Genomic DNA, 17,055 nt, shown 5'->3' on the forward strand with positions numbered 1-17,055 from the left:
ACAGTACAGTGAATATAGACAGCGATATTGTATTATAATCCTCCAACTTGCTAAGAGACTAGATCTTCATTATTCCCACCACAAAAAGAAAGGATAATTATGTGATGTGACAGAGGTGCTATTCCTACAATTAAAAATAAATCACTTTATATATAGTTACATATAAATAGGTTTAATACATTATTATTATATAATATATACAATATGTTATATATAACTGTATTATATATAACTATATATAGCCATATATAACCATCTATATGTAGCTATATATTAATTATATATATCTATATAACTATATATAATAATGTAACTATATATAACTGTATAACTATATCTATGACTGTATATATAACTATATATAACATATGTATATAACTAACTATATAACTATATGTAACCATGTATATAGCATATATGTAACTATATATAACTACCTAACCATATATAACTACATAACTATATATATAACTACATAACCATATAACTATAACTATATATAACTCTAACTGTATAACTATATAAAATTATGTATATAACTATGTATATAACATATGTAACTATATACACAACTATGTAACTATATATATAACTATACAGCTATAATTATATATAACATGAATATAACTATAACTATATAAATATATATAAACATACATGTAACTATATATATAACATATGTAACTATATATAACTACATAACTGTATATATAACCATATATATATATATATATATATATATATATATATATATATATATGTATGTATAAGTCTGTTTCTCTGATAGAACCTGGACTGATAAAAATTCCAAAAAAAATATTCTCAGAAGGTCTGTGGACCAGCCTGAGTAATCAGTCCATACCTTCACCCAGTTTCTTGTCCTCTGCACAACTGACATTTGGAGTTGGCTCATTCTATGCTCTACGGGGCCATTCTGTGCACTATAGGGCAATGAGTAGCATCCCTGGTCCCAGCCCAGCCGAGGCAAGTACCACTTTCCACCCTGAGTCGTGACAACAAAAATGTCCCCACACATGGTCAGGTATCCCCTGGGGTGCAGAACTGCCCTAGACTGAGAACTACTGGCTTAGACCAGTCTTTTTTATCGGGGATTCCATTGGCCCCCACTTGGAGCATCCCCACCTCTTTGGTAGGGATGAGCCAGGGCAAAGAGATGCTGGAGGCGACGTGTGAACTCCGGAGAACAAAACAAAAGACTTGCAGTAGATGTATTGGAAGTTTCCCCGGGCTCTAAAATGATTGCATCCTAACAATGTGGTGCAAAAGCTGTGGGCAGCTGAGGTTGAAGAGGTTGCTGCCTGTGTTCTCCTTTAGGATTTTGATGGACTCCTGTCTCACATTGGACACTGGGGAGGGTATGTGCTCTGGTAAGCGCTGTGAATTGTGCAAGACTGTTGAATCTCAGATCTGTACCTCTGAAACAAATAATGCAATATATGTTAAGAAAGAAAAAAAGAAGAAGAATGTAGCAGGAGGGGAAGAATGAAGGGGGGGAAATCGGAAGGGGAGAAGAACCATGAGAGACGATGGACTCTGAAAAACAAACTGAGGGTTCTAGAGGGGAGGGGGGTGGGAGGATGGGTTAGCCTGGTGATGGGTATTGAGGAGGGCACGTTCTGCATGGAGCACTGGGTGTTATGCACAAACAATGAATCATGGAACACTACATCTAACTAATGATGTAATGTATGGTGATTAACATAACAATAAAAATTAAAAAAAAAAAAAAAGCTGTGGGCAGCCCTACTGACAAGTTTGGAGTTAGCTGCTGGTGTCAGATTTGCCCCGTTCGCTTCACACACACCTAAGTAGGTGAGGAAGGTGAGTCTGGAGGAACAAGACTCTGAGGCCCAACATACATGTCATATTTTCCTTACACCTTCAGATTCATGGGTCATCCCACAGGGAATCAAGAATCTCTGGGAGAGATGACTCAAGACCAGACCCAAAACTGTGCTCCTTTGTCTTCGCTTCACCAAGGAAAGTGTCCTAATGCTGTCTCTCGAAAAAGGACAAAATCCGAGCAGCCGAAATGGATTTATTTGCCCAGTGAAGCAACACGTTTCATGCTTTGGAGTTGAACAGAAATGAGAAGGAGCAGGGTCTCCGAATGCTGGAAACATGTGTCAGGAGTGTCACGAAGTCTCCAAATGAGGGCAACAGGCATTTCACGTGGCTCTGGACACTTGCACAAAGGGCTGTGCCGTGTGGCCAGCTTACAACTCATGGGGCGCTTGGAAAATATTAATTGGGTGTTAGGCACTGGGCAAGGCATCTGAGTCATGAGCACAGGCCCCGAAAAACCATTGCAGCAGTATGTTTCAGGGAAGATAAGTTTGATGTAAAGACCATGGAAAATGCCATTATCTTCCAAGAGGATGAGAGAAAGCGTCCCTCTCTTGCCTTAAACTTCTGGATCCTGTGCTTCCCCTGGAATTTGAAGGCATCCTTCCAGCTCACGGTTATAAACACACGGAACAGTGAAATGAAAACGTAGAAATGTCCCACTGTACACACAGATTGAAAGGGGCGCTTCCTCACTGTGAAGCCTGTTCTTGAGCTTCGGGTGACCCTGAGCCAGCATCCCCAGCTGGGGGCTCAGTCTTGGCATCACTTAGGGTTCAGGGTTTGGAATAGGGACAGCCCCTCCCTGACTAGCTTTTCACAAAATTGCAGAAAGAGACATTTCCCTCAGAATCTGGATAAGCACATTTTCACCCTACACGCCTCCTTAAGACAGTGTCTTAGCAAGCTGGGGGTGTCCATAGTGAAATGCCACGGTCAGTCAGGGCGGCTTAAACAACAGACACTTTTCTTCACAGTCCTGGGGGCTGGAAGTCTGGGATCCAGGCATGAAAACTGCCTTCCTGGCTTGAATTCCTTACATGGCTTTTCCTGTGAGCAGAGAGAGGGAATCTCTTCTTCTTCTTCTTCTTCTTCTTCTTCTTCTTCTTCTTCGTCTTCGTCTTCGTCTTCGTCTTCGTCTTTCTTCTTCTTCTTCTTCTTCTTCTTCTTCTTCTTCTTCTTCTTCTTCTTCTTCTTCTTTTTCTTTCTTTCTTCTTCTTTCTTCTTTTTCTCCTTCTTCTTCTTCTTCTTTTTCTTCTTCTTCTTCTTTCTTCTTCTTCTTCTTCTTCTTCTTCTTCTTCTTCTTCTTCTTCTTCTTCTTCTTCTTCTTCTTTCTTCTTCTTCTTCTTCTTCTTCTTCTTCTTCTTCTTCTTCTTCCTCCTCCTCCTCTTCCTTCTTCTTTTTCTTCTTCTTCTTCTTCTTCTTCTTCTTCTTCTTCTTCTTCTTCTTTTTCTTCTTCTTCTTCTTCTTCTTCTTTCTTCTTCTTCTTCCTTTTCTCCTCCTCCTCCTCCTGCTTTTTCTTCTTCTTACAAGGACACCTGTCCTATGGGATGAGGGCCTCAGCCTTATGACCTCATGGAAATTTAATTACCTCCTAAAAGCCCTCTCTCCACATACAGTCACACTAAGGATTAGAATTATGAATTTGGAGGTAGGAGGGAACCTCCGTTCATAGCACATACCATATGCTCTTAGGATGAAAAACTGCACATGTTGTTTTTGTGAAATGGGAAATGCCAATCTGTTGAAATGAATAGTTTAACCCCCTTCAAAAAGAATTCCATCATCTAGTCTTGAAATGGTATTGAACCAGCACAAAAGCTAAATGCTCTGCGGGAAAACAGATGACCACACGAGACATCCTCATGCTTACCACCCAGATGCAACCAATATTGACCCACCAGGACCATGTGTGGTTCATTTCTGTGTATTTCCAATCAGACGTGACAGGTGCACGTGAGTATCCCATTGACCGGAATAACTGCATTTCCAATCCGGGAGGGCATTCCCATCAGTGTTTAGTGAACTAGACCACGTCCTACTGATGGGCAAGGAAGGGAAAGAGGAGTTTCCAGCGACAAAAATGCCTGTTCTGTATCACCCTCCCAGACTCACCCCGCGAATTACACACATGGGAAACATCATCACACGGGTGTGTGAATCTTGGTTAGATCAAGCTGAGCATGTACTTTAGTGGAACACGTTGGTATCCCCAATTTGCCGAAGGCCATCTTCTTGCTTCATTCTTTCAAGCTAATCTCCCTATCCCAGCCCATTCTCCACCCTCCCCCGATGGGTTGCCATTGGAGTGGGTCCACTGTGCATTTTTTGTTTGTGTCCTTTGAAACTGAGCTGTGCTGGTTAACAGGTGTGTGGGTTTTAGGGTCCAGAAATGGGTTTTAGGGCCCAGGAAGGGGATCGTGTCCTTCATCTCAATCTGTTACTCTTTCTCTCCCCGTTCACTAAGTGCCACATTCGGAAGACCTGCCATAGTGCTACTGGCACAAGAACTCCACAGCTTCTGTGCCAACCCCAGCAACCAACTTGACCCAACCGATGTCTACAAATCATGGCACCCAACAAGCATGGAATAACATTCTTTCCAAGTGCCCATGAACATTCACCGAGGTCGACCCAGTTCTGAGCCATGAAGCAAAGTCCAATGAATCTTAAATAATTGGAATTTTGCAAGGTATGTTCTCAGACCAGGACAGGACTAAAGTGGAGACCAATAATCGGAAGTCATCTAAAAAGCCCAATATTGGTCAATTCAACAGCACACTTCAAAATGACCCATGGACAAAGAGGAATGACAAAGCAAATCAGGAAATACTATGTACTGGATGACTATGGAAATACAACACGAATTTGTGGATGCCCTGTAAGCAGTGTTTAAAGGACTTCCATACAGCTTCCAATCCTTACAAGGAAAGAAAGGTTTTGAATCAGTATTTTGTGCTCTCACCTTCTTAAGAAATTCGATGAAGAAAAGCATACTAAATAGCACACAGAAGGAAGGAAATACGGAAGAGCATAAATCAGTATAATTGAAAACACAGAAGCAATAGAGATAATCAATCAAGCCAAAAGTTGGTTCTCTGACTTCTCCATAAAATTTACAAAACTCTACCCAAACTGCTCAAGAAAATAAAAGAATAAATAGCTTAACCATATCTGGAATGAAGAAGGCAGGACATCGCTAAGATCCTATTGATTGTGTTAAAAGATTAACAAGGAGACATTATAAACACGTTCATGCCAACTAATGTGACTATTTAGATTGTATGGTCAAATTCCTCAAATGACACAAATTGCCAAAGTTCACTCAAGAAGAAATAAGTACATGTAATTGTCAGATATCGACTAACATAATTGAATTTGTAGTAAGTACTTTAGACAAAGAAAACCCCCAGCCCGAATTACTTTGCAGGCAAATTCTACCAAATATATATGGTAGAAAAATCTCTATGTGGTATAAACACTTTGAGAAAACAGAAATGGAGGAAATGCTTCTCGGTTCTTTTTGCAAAGGATTTGCACATATTTGAGGATCAGCAACTTCTGCCAAGAGTTTTTGTTTCCAGGTATGTCTCAGTGTGTTTCTTAAGTCCGGGTATGATTTCCTAATATGCCAGGCAAACAAAACCATCGGCACAAAGGAGATCCATTGTCATAACCAGGAGCAGAAAGAGGAAGGATCGTCGCCCACAAGTGAGGTGTGGGTTGCGTATTTGAAGTAAATCAAAGTAACATGCCAGGACAACAGAACAAAAACATGGAAAAGCATAGAATCTGGGCGATGGGCATTAAGGAGGGCACGTGATGGAATGAGCACTGGGTATTATATGCAACTGATGAATGACTAAATTCTACCTCTGAAACTAATAATACACTATATGTTAACTAAATTGAATTTAAATAAAGAATCTTTTTAAAAAAGCATGGAACACTACATCAAAACTAATGATGTCATGTATGGTGATTAACATAACATAATAAAATAAAATTTTTAAAAAATTTTTAAAAAGCATAGAGTCTCAATAGATGCAAAAAAAAAAAAAAGACATCTGAGAAATGTCACCATTCATTTATGTTAAAAAAATATATACTGTTTTCTCAAACCAGGAATAGAGAAAACTTCTATCACCTTACAGAGAGCTTCTGCAAAAACTGGCATATAGTATATTTACAGGTGGAGCAGGGAAGACTGGATGCTTTCCTTATAGGGTCAGGAGCCAGCCAAGGAAGCCCACACTCTCATCCCTATTTGTGCAGAATTAGAGCAGGTGTCCCAAGCAGCACAATTAACAGAGAAAATTAAAAAAAAAAAAAAAAAAAGAGGAAAGGAAATTGTCTTTCCATCATGGTGGCCACACGGCCCTATATATTTGTTGTCAAAATGCACACAACTATGTACCTATAAATGACAGTTCACTCTCCTTCCATAAAGCCGGCTTGAGAAACAGCAGAGCCCCAGAGGCTGAATTGAACATTTTCGACAAGCACACGTTCCTGGGAGTTTAGCTGGCTGCAAGAGGAGCTGGACGCGGGCACGGAAGGAGCAGATCTCCCCGGACTCCGCTTGGCTTCACAGAATGAGAGAGAGCAATCATAAAGGGCAGAAGACGGAGTCCCGACACATTGAAAAACCAAAGGAACCAGGTGGCTCGATGATTCACCCCAAAACGACGATTAAAAGGATCAACATGTACCCACGGCTCTTTTGAACATCGTTGGAAGCACGCAGGGGGAAGAGAAATAAGTATGTACAGTAATCTGCTGATGAAAAGGTTTGGAAAACTGGTTTTGCACGATAACAGAAGAAACAGACCTATGAGTGGCTCCGAGAGAGAACCTTCATAAATGGAAAATAATGGGAATTAGGCCCCCATATGAATAAGTCAGGTGTTCAAGACCCTGAAAAGGTTTCAATGAAACAGTCATTGATATTTCACGCCCAAGTCAACATTACACCTGCAGCCTTCTGGACCATCTACCGGGGTCGTGCGCAGACGAGCTCCTCCACTGGCTGATTGATCTACTGTGTGAGGTCCCGGCTCTCCTGAAATCGCTTTCAAATTCTGAAACCGGCCCCAGGGAGAATTCCCTTTGAATTTCCGACATGCCTTCAAATCCGTTCCATTTAAAATTCTGAACCCATATGTATATTGCTATATATATTAAAAATTTTGAACCCATATAATATTTATATTATATATATATTTAAAATTCTGAAACCACATGTGTATTTATATATTACATATATTTAAAATGCTGACTCATATATGCATTTATATTATATATATATTTAAAATTCTGAACCCACATGTGTATTTATATATTATATATATATAAGATTCTGAACCCATACATACATTTATATTATATATTTAAAATTCTGAAGCCATATATGTATTTATATATTGTATATATATTTAAAATACTGAACCCCTATATGCATTTATATTATATATCTATTTAAAATTCTGAACCCACATATGTATGTATATACATTATATATATATATTTAACATGTTCAACCCTTATACACATTTATATTATATATATATTTAAAATTCTGAACACCTATATGCATTTGTATCATATATATTTAAAATTTGGAAACCACATATGTATTTCTATAATTATATATATTTAAAATGCTGAACCCTTATATGTATTTATTTATATCTTTTTACATTTAAATTCAATTAGCCAACATATAATACATCATTAGTTTTTGATGTAGTGTTCAATGATTTATTAATTGCATATAACACCCAGTGCTCATCACATCATGTGCCCCCCTTAATTCCCATCACCATGTTACCCCATCCCCACACTCACCTCCCTTTCCACAACCCTCAGTTCGTTTCTCAGAGCATCTGTATATTATATATATATTTAAAATTCTGAACCCCTGTATGTATTTATATTATATATATGTAATGCTGAACCCCTATATGTATTTATATTATATATATTTAAAATGCTGAACCCCTATATGTATTTTTTTTGTCAGAGACAGAGAAAGCACAAGCAGGGGGAGTGGCAGGCAGAGGGACAAGCAGGCTTCCTGCTGAACAGGGAGCCCAAGACGAATCTTGAGCCCAGGACCTTGGGATCACGACTTTAGCTGAAGGCAGATGCTTAACTGACTGAGTCACCCAGGCATCCCTATATGTATTTATATTATAGACATGTATTTAAAATGCTGAACCCCTATATGTATTTATATGTATAATATATAGAACATACATATGTTTTGTTTTCTTTTTTATTTCTGTTTTAAATTAAAGTGTAGCTGACACACACTGTTACATTTGTCTCAAATGTACATCACAGGGATGTGATAACTCTGTACCTTATCCTGTGGTCACCATCCCAACCTACATCTGTATCGATAACAGAAATGGCAGGTAGGTGAGGGGCAACGGTGAGCGTACTTCTTACATGTTGTATATGTGCACGGTACCAATTTTATATGCACAGATGTGTTTTATTGCAAAGACAGAAGAGAAACGTAGTTATAACCCACACTGGGTAACAGCCCAGTGCACATAAGCTCTCAGGATTCCCAGACCTTGGAGAAATACTCATTACTTACGGGTATTAGTGCAAACAAGGAAATGCAATGCAGTGATTGCCGTTTTCACGTATTTCCCTAAGATATGGTTACAGTCACACAGAAAGCACTTCATCATTTGGGGGCAATTCTCTTAGGGTTCCCTTAGGAAAAAGTAATGATGCTGAATAATTAGATCAAGAGCAGTATTTTCCAGTTTTTTCTGTGACACTCACTATATGCCTACACACACAGTCACACACACACACACACACACACACACGTATATCTGCCTACCTCATCTATAAACAGAGAGCCATATACACTAAATGGTAGATCAATAGATGACATATTGATTGATAAATGATGGATGGATGGATGGATGGATGGATAGATGATAGATATGATGGATGGATGGATAGATAATAGATAGATAGATAGATAGATAGATATGAGAGGTAGGTAGGTAGATACATAGGTATATAGGTGATGGATAGATGAATGAATGGATGGATGGATAGATAGATAGAGGATATAGGGATAGATGGACAGATGGACGGATGGATGATAGATACATAGACATATCGGTAGATAGATATGATAGGTAGGTAGATGCACAGGTAGATAGATGATAGATGGATAGACAGATGGATAGATACATATATACATAGATACATAGATATACGATGGATGGATGCATGGATGGATGGATGGATAATAGATAAATAAAGAGATGATATCTATCATCTATCCATCCATCTAATCTACCTACCTACCTATTATTTATCATCTACCTAATCTAATTCATATCTGTATCTTTATCATCTCTCTCTCTACACACACACACACACACACACACACCCCATCCCTTGGTCAGAGCTCACATTAACCTTAAAACACACGTGGGAAGAAAAGCCGTACTTGCCCCTGAAGGCAGAAGACACCCAGAGACTGTGTTTCAGAAACACGTCCCAGAAAACACCGGATTACAAATCACGGCCAGCAGTGTGGATGCCGGGGGAGGGAGCTCCAGCCTCAGGTCAGGCCCTGGAGGTTCAGACCCTCCATAAAGAGCAGTGGATCGGGATGCAGACTCCCACCAATTCACTTACACAGCTGGGGCTGCCCTGGTCAGCAATGAAGCAAATCGCTGCCCGGGCCTGGGGATGCCTTCGAGGCCCCCTGGCCTCTGTACACCTGTTTGCAATTGAAATGAATTTCACCCCAGAATCATTCTATAAATGCGAAAGGCACAAAAGTATGAGCAGCCTGTGAACCTGAGCTGTTTTTGCTCTGTGGTACAGAACTACTCTTCAATCCCCTGCCAGGCTGGGTCCACTTCCCAGCGCCTGGGTTTGAGCTCTGCCCCCAACTCTCCTGATGGGTCCCCTAGACCACGCTCTGCCTTATTCATCTCTGTGCCGCACCCAGAGTCTGTGCTCCATCAAACAGACTCAAAACACAGGTCCAGACACCCAGTCCTCCCCACTGGGAGCCCAGCCAATGCCAGGGATCTGCCCTCATGTGTAGGTGAGCTCAGGGGGCACCCCCAGATGCGATTTGGGGAGGCCTCCAAACCCTCTGCACCCAAACTTCCCCCAGTGTTATAGAGAGAATGCTTAGCAAAGGCACTGTGGCCTCTTGGACTTTGCATTATGCATACACATCCTCCTGAGAGTGGTCACTCCTGACACTTTGCATGAATGCACCACACAGAAGGTGGTGTGTCCATACAGTGGAACATGACTCAACTATAAAAAGGAACAAGGCACTGAATTTCCAAGAAATTCAGAACTCCTGCCACAACATGGTGCCCAGTGAGAGAGGACAGTCGGAAAAGGTCACATATTGTGTGACCGTGTTTATATAAAAGTCTCCAGAATACATAAGTCATAGAGACACAGAGCAGACTAGGGCTGCCAGGGGCTGGGAGAGCAGAGAATTGGGAAGGATCGCCTCACGGGGACAGGGTTTCCATCTGGGCTGGTGAAAATGTTTTGGAAGTAGCTGGTGGTGATGGTTGCACAGCACTGTGAATGTTCCAAATATCACTGATGCTACATTCTACGTTATGCGTATTTTACTAAAACTTAAAAATAAACGAAACTCTGACCCCCGACTCACTGCGCCTGAGAGCTGCTGAGCACGAGGACAGGGTTCCCATACACAAGGGGCTTTCCGTGTACCGTTCCAGAAGCAATTTTGGTATTAACTATGCATCCTATTTAAGAATACCCCTTGAGGTATCTTAGCAGCTTCCAGAAAGCTACCATTCCCAAAACCATGTTCAGTTCGCAGCCCTGCACCTGTTCCTGGCAGGTGAACCCAAAAGGACACAGGTTGTGTCCTTGGTGACAGGAGAGCCTACCGCGTTAAGATCAGTACCTCTGTGAGGACCCTGCGTCCAGCACCCAGCCTTGTAAAATGAGGTCTCTCTCCTCTTTGCAACAGGGTTGGAGCGGGCAGGGTTTTGTTTTATGTATTTATTTTTTAAAGAGTGGCACTTTTTGAGCAACTTGAGGACAAAGCAAAGCTTTACACAAGAACGGCTGGGTACAGCCAGGTGTTTGCTGCATTTGAAAGCTGAGAGAGACCCGAGTTCCTGCTCCACCTGGGAGGACCCAAGGTCTGCTTCTGCGTTGCAAGTAGAGGCAATAATGACATCAAGTCAGACTGGAGGACATTCCCACCAGAACTAAAAGGCTCTCATCGTGCATGCATATAGGCACTTAATCCTGGCTGATCCTCTGGGAAAAGCAGGAGATAAACTTTGTCTGTTTTCAACCAAATACCAAGAAAGAATGAAGATCTCAGGAATTTCAATGAGAACGAGCCGCCTAGCTGGCTGTTTTTATTTAAATGAGGATCATGCAGACTACGATTATGTTTCCAGTGCAAGAACAGAGCTCTTATCTTATGAGAACAGGTGTTTTCGGGGGAGGGGGGTTCATTTGACTTTCTCTTTATAGCCCCTCCCCACCGCGTTTCTGTTTTCAGTAAGTAATCACTGAACAGAAAACAGAAACACGTTTACAAAAACGCTGTGCAGACACGCGGGAAATTCCTGCAGACCCGACTTCCACTCAGCCCGCTGCAAATAAATAATTGTAAGTCATTCGGATACATGCTGGAGTCCGTTATCAAGCCTCCCCGTTAGCTGAGGCACATGAGGTCAAAGCCCCTCTGCCCCCCGCATGCCTCTGAACCCCGTAAGACAACCCCACATGGAAGCACTGACCCGAAAGATGGGTCAGCGGATGTCCTAGCTCCTGCTGGTAATGTGCGTTCAAGGTGATAATGCGTGGTGTAAAGTCTGCCTCGTGGGCACTGCTCCGTTAGGGAAAGGAGGGATCGTTATCCGTTCCCAAGTGAGGGGTCAAGGATCACGGCTCAGAGAAGTGCAACCCTCCCCCCCACCCCAGGTTCAACAGCAGGAGAATCAGAAGTGCCTGCAGGGGAGGTGAGCTCTTGGTGCAGCAAGGTTCCTGTATCCCCTGAGCGCAGTGGGACAAAACCAGCATTTGGCTTCGCTGGTCTTGAAGAAGGGGACCACCTGGCTGTACGTGTTGTGCGTGTCAGGCTGCCCAGGGCAGCGTGGCTGGTCCATCCATGCCGCCAAGCAACAACCGGAAACACCATTTCTCTTTCTTGGGAAAGTCCCTCTGCTCAAAATCTCCCCCTGCCTCTGGCGCTTTGCTCAGCTCACAGGTGCTTACGCAGTGACCTTTCCAGCTGTTTACCCGTCATTCCCCTCCAGCCGGGCTCTGCAGACGCGGCATTTCACGCCTCCCCCGGCAAGAGCGCCAGGCAGGGGCCAGCGGCAGGATGCAGCAGGTCTCCGTTCGTTGGTGCACAAGTGCGTGGACGCTTCGTGATGCACAAGCACCGCGGCCTGGAGGCACCGCGGAGCCCGCATGCAGATTCCCACGGCTACCCTGTGTCTCCCACCAGATCGGGAAACCGTGCTCCTGGGTGGTCAGACAGATTGCTCCCCCAAGGGCACAGTCCCACCTCTGTGGACGTATGGACTCCCCGATTCAGGAGGAGCCTCAGCATAAATGTAAAATGCATCCCTGAAGCCTGTGGGTCTTATCCCAAAGGCATGGACACCCTTTCGAGGTTTGGACTCATTGCCACATGGGAGGATTGGAATATAAGGTGTCCTGTGGGAGGGGCACATGGGGCAGCTCCGCTCTTCTCCAGTATTTGCTCCATGATGACGGCACACATGTGATTGCTCACTGCCCGCAGGATGGGGTCTCCCAACACACTCGGTGGTGGTGGCCCCTCCTGTCTGGACAAATGTCTCCAATGTGCCCGGTGTGGGGACCTCTGCTCAGCTGCTCTCTAACAGGAGGTGCGTGTTAATGAACCACCCTGTATGCAATTCCCGGGGCGGCCACAACAGAGCCATACAAACCGGGTGGCTGACCAAGACACAAGAGATTGGCCACAGGTCAGTGTACGCTGCATAAAGCCTGACGGAGGTATCGAGTCACGAGACCAAGCTCCTCATCCAGACCCCACTGCCCATGACAGGGCTGTGAGAACCTGCTTCTGGGCCAGGATGAGCCAAGCCCGGCCATGTGGCCTTCCAGCACCTCCGTGGAATGGGCATCATGAGAATGTCTATTCCTAAAGGTAATGTGATGGTGACATTTGTGGACAATACCCCAGCCAGTGTACGTGAAGGCTTTTTCTATCGCTTGGCACACAAAGACCTGTCTGTCGACCTGACAGCCTCCTCTTGATGCCACAGCACACGAGTCAGACCCAGACACAGTTGCATCTGAACATGGGACATTCCTCTGCACCCCTGCACCGCCCAGAGCCTGCCCCAATAGGGGACACCAGCTCTGTCTTTCCTTCTTCCCAGACAAGACCTGGAGCCACCCTCCATCCCTGCCTTCCTCAAACACCGACAGGCAATCCATCTGCACCTTGTAGCACATCCACCTTCACGATCCGTGCAGAATCCAGCATGTCACATCCTCTGTACCACACCAACCTGGCCCAAGCTGTTGACCCCTCTGGCCTGGGATGCGCCGCAGACCCCTCTCTGCAGACCCTGCCTGGGTCCTTGGCATACAGCCCGCAATCCGAACACCAGCCAGAAGGAGCCATTTCAAAACACACATCACATCACACATGTGCTCCGGCGTTCACTCTGCATGAGAAACACAACACACCGTACCCACAGGTACAGTCCCCACCAGGGACTGGGGAGCAGCTGCACCCCACACGTCCTCCCTGCTGGGACGCCCACCACTGCCCTCTTGCTCGCTTTGGTGCTGCCCTAGAGGTCTCTGCACTGATCCTGATGCACCTCAGGTTCACTCCTGATCCCTCACCGGGCTCTGTCCTGTGCCTGGAAATCATTTGCCTGACACCTGCATGGAATGTGCATCACCCCTCGGGTTCTTCCACAGTTGAAATAGGGCAGTTTCATGTCAGTTATATAGCAAAACAAGTGGAAAAAATGCAAACAAGTAAATAAGGAGGTTTGAGAATCTGACATTGGAGAAAATCCTATTCTCCAGATATGGGGTTGAATAGTATCCCCCTAATTCATCTCCATCCGGAAACTCAAATGGGATCTTGTTTGGATACAGGGTCTTTGCAGATGTAGTAAGTACAGGGTCTGAGATGAGCTCATCCTGGATCAGGGTGGCCCTAAATCCAATGACAGTTGTCCTTACAAGAGACAGAAGAGGAGACACAGACACAGAGGAGAAGCCACGTGAGGAAAGAGGCAGAGATGGGAGGGACGTGGCCACAAACCCAGGGACACCTGGAGCCCCAGAAGCTGGAAGAGGCAGGAAGGACCCTCCCTGGAGCCTCAGGAGGGAACACAGCCCTACTGTTTAGAAACCACCTGTGAACCATCAATATGTCCCTTTCCCTCAGCCCTTAAAGAGCTCCAGACCTGGCTTTTCTGGGTGCATAGAAGGCCATGTCCTCTGTATTCTCTTTTTCTAACTTGGCTCAAAATCATATGACCCCCAATGTGTTGGGGGGGGCCCAAGACCATCCTCAGGCTTGATGATTCACTAGAAGGACACATGAGACCCAGAAGTTGTTGTACACGTAACTATGGCTCATCCCAAAAATAGGACACAGAGCAAAATCAGCAGAGAAAATGTGCTTGGGGGAAAGTCCAGTGAAAACCTCATACAAGTTGTTCATGGCCCTCTGCCAGTGTACACACCCAGGACACACTTAATTCCTCCGCCATCAACTTGGGACAGCATGTTGGAAATGATGCCAACCACAGGGACACTCACCAGAGCCTGGCATCCCAAGGTATTGGGGGCAAGGTTCAGTTACCAATACTGAGACCCCTCAGAGGAAAGCTGGTGCTCACCACAAACCATGTCGTGAGCCCAAACTCCTAGGGAAAACCCGTTCAGCGTGGCTCAAGGATGAACAAATCATAACCTTCCAGGATCCGGTCAAGAGCCACTCGTGAAAACAGACCCTTGTGGGGAACATGCTGAGTTCGAGCTACGCACGCCTGCAGATGTGACCCCTTCCTATAGACCCGTGCAAAACCTCAGTGCTTTCAATAAAGCATCACCTGGGCCACGCCTGGAGAAGAAGCAAGACCCCAGGGCTAACGCCGTCTTGTGGGGCTGCTCCTTCTACCGCTGACTTCGGTTCTCATGCCATGAGGGAGCACGCCACCTTGAGTGATGCTCCCCACTGTGATATCCCAGGTTCTTAAACAAACGAGGCTGAGCTGGATGGTGCCCAAGGCTCTGCCCATCTCTGAGATCCTCTGAGTCTATGTTCTGCAGAAGGACCTGTGCTGGGCTGCATCTAGGAACAAATGTTCATGCTCCGATATACTTACCTGTGCCCCTGCCCTTGAGGAGCAATCATCCCCTTTGTGGATAAGTTATGTAAGGTGCGTCTTGGGCTACCTTCCCGATACTGCAGGATTTTGCCAAATGCAAAAAGAATATCATCAGGACAAGACTCCCCCAGTACTTTCTTGTTTTGTTTTGCCTTTTCTTTTTTTCCCTTGAGACATATCCTCACCAGAAAGGACATTTTCTGGATCACTTGGTAAACCCAGTCTTCCCGTCCATTGGCAAAGTCGAGTCAAACATCCTTAGCTATTATGAACGGGAACACGCCGTTCTCTGCTGTTCATACAGTGCCAGCCTGTAATGGAAGATCCTGTTTAATTTTGTTATTTTGAAGTAATTTCATAAGTGAGTAAAGTAAGCACACAGATGTTAAATTGCATAAAACCATTATGATATTGCCGGGGAGATCAGCCAATCAGCCATCTCTGAGCTCTGGGTCAGTCAAGGAGAGGGGACGTGGATGATACACGGGAAAGAGTAGGAATTTGTCTGCAGGTCTATAGAGACCAAAATGCCCTATTTTATAAAATGTCAAATCAAGAATTATTTTCATCAAACCAAACCATCATCGGTGACTGGTTAGTTCCCTTTTGCCCTGTGGTTTATCATCCTCTGGGTGGTCCTTGATGACCTGAGGGCTGCAGGTGTATTGAAAGATGCTTATCTAGGGATGTTCTGTGACTGATGCCCTATTTCTCCCAGGAGCACCAAAGACACGAGGGTCCTGTGAGAGACAGGGCAGTTCTAGACACTCAAATACCAATGTCCTAATTCTAGAGCATGTGTTAGATTCTGTTGCTGCTGTAGCAAATGACTGCATACTGGGGTGCTTAACACTGTAGCTCTGGAGACCAGAAGTCTGAGATCCAGGTGGGGCAGGACCACTGAGATCCAGGTGGGGCAGAGCTGTGCTCCCTCCTGAGGCTCCAGGGGAGGGTCTTCCTGTGTCTGCCAGCTTCTGGGGCTCCAGGTGTCTCTGGGCTCGTGGCCACGTCCCTCCAATCTCTGCCTTCATCTTCTCGTGGCTTCTCCTCTGTGTCTGTGTCTCCTCTTCTGTCTCTTATAAGGACACCTGTCATTGGATTTAGGGCCACCCTGATCCAGGATAAGCTCATCTCAGATCCTTCACTTTGTCACATCTGCAAAGACCATATTCCCAAATGAGGTCCCCTTCACACATTCCAGCTGTGAGGATGTGCACATATCTTTTGGGGCGGACACTCTTTCACCCACTATAGTCCCCATCTGTGCTCTAGCTGCAAGAATCTTTGGAAAAGTGAACTTTGCTACTTTCCATCTCCAAAGGGGGAGGGTCTCAGCCTCATGGGGATGGGTCCCCCCACAAAGGATGGCATCCAGATGCTGAGCAAACAGAGAATGGGTAGCAGTAAGTGCACTGTCCTGATCTGGAGCAAACCCTTTGGTTTCCAGATTTCGGAACTACAGCACAGATGGGTTCCTTCACCTCCTTCATCCTCAGAGACCCTTGTCTCTTAATTCTTGCTCTAGACAGACTGACACAGAGGTGGCAGTGAGCAAGTGTGTGCAGGTGAGTTCCTCAGACTATTGGGGGAGGCATCCCAAGGCCAGACTTAGAAGTTAGGAACGCTCAACAAAACAGGTAGGTGGTAATCCCCAGAAATGCAGAGTCCCCTTCTGCCCACCCTCCTCCTCCCACCAAGATCTAAGGTGGGGACAGGGGGTCCTAGTCATTGCGTTATCCAGGCCCATACTTTAGGGAAGGACCACCCC

The sequence above is a fragment of the Halichoerus grypus genome, chromosome X (assembly GCF_964656455.1).
Source record: "Halichoerus grypus chromosome X, mHalGry1.hap1.1, whole genome shotgun sequence".
Classification (NCBI taxonomy): domain Eukaryota; kingdom Metazoa; phylum Chordata; class Mammalia; order Carnivora; family Phocidae; genus Halichoerus; species Halichoerus grypus.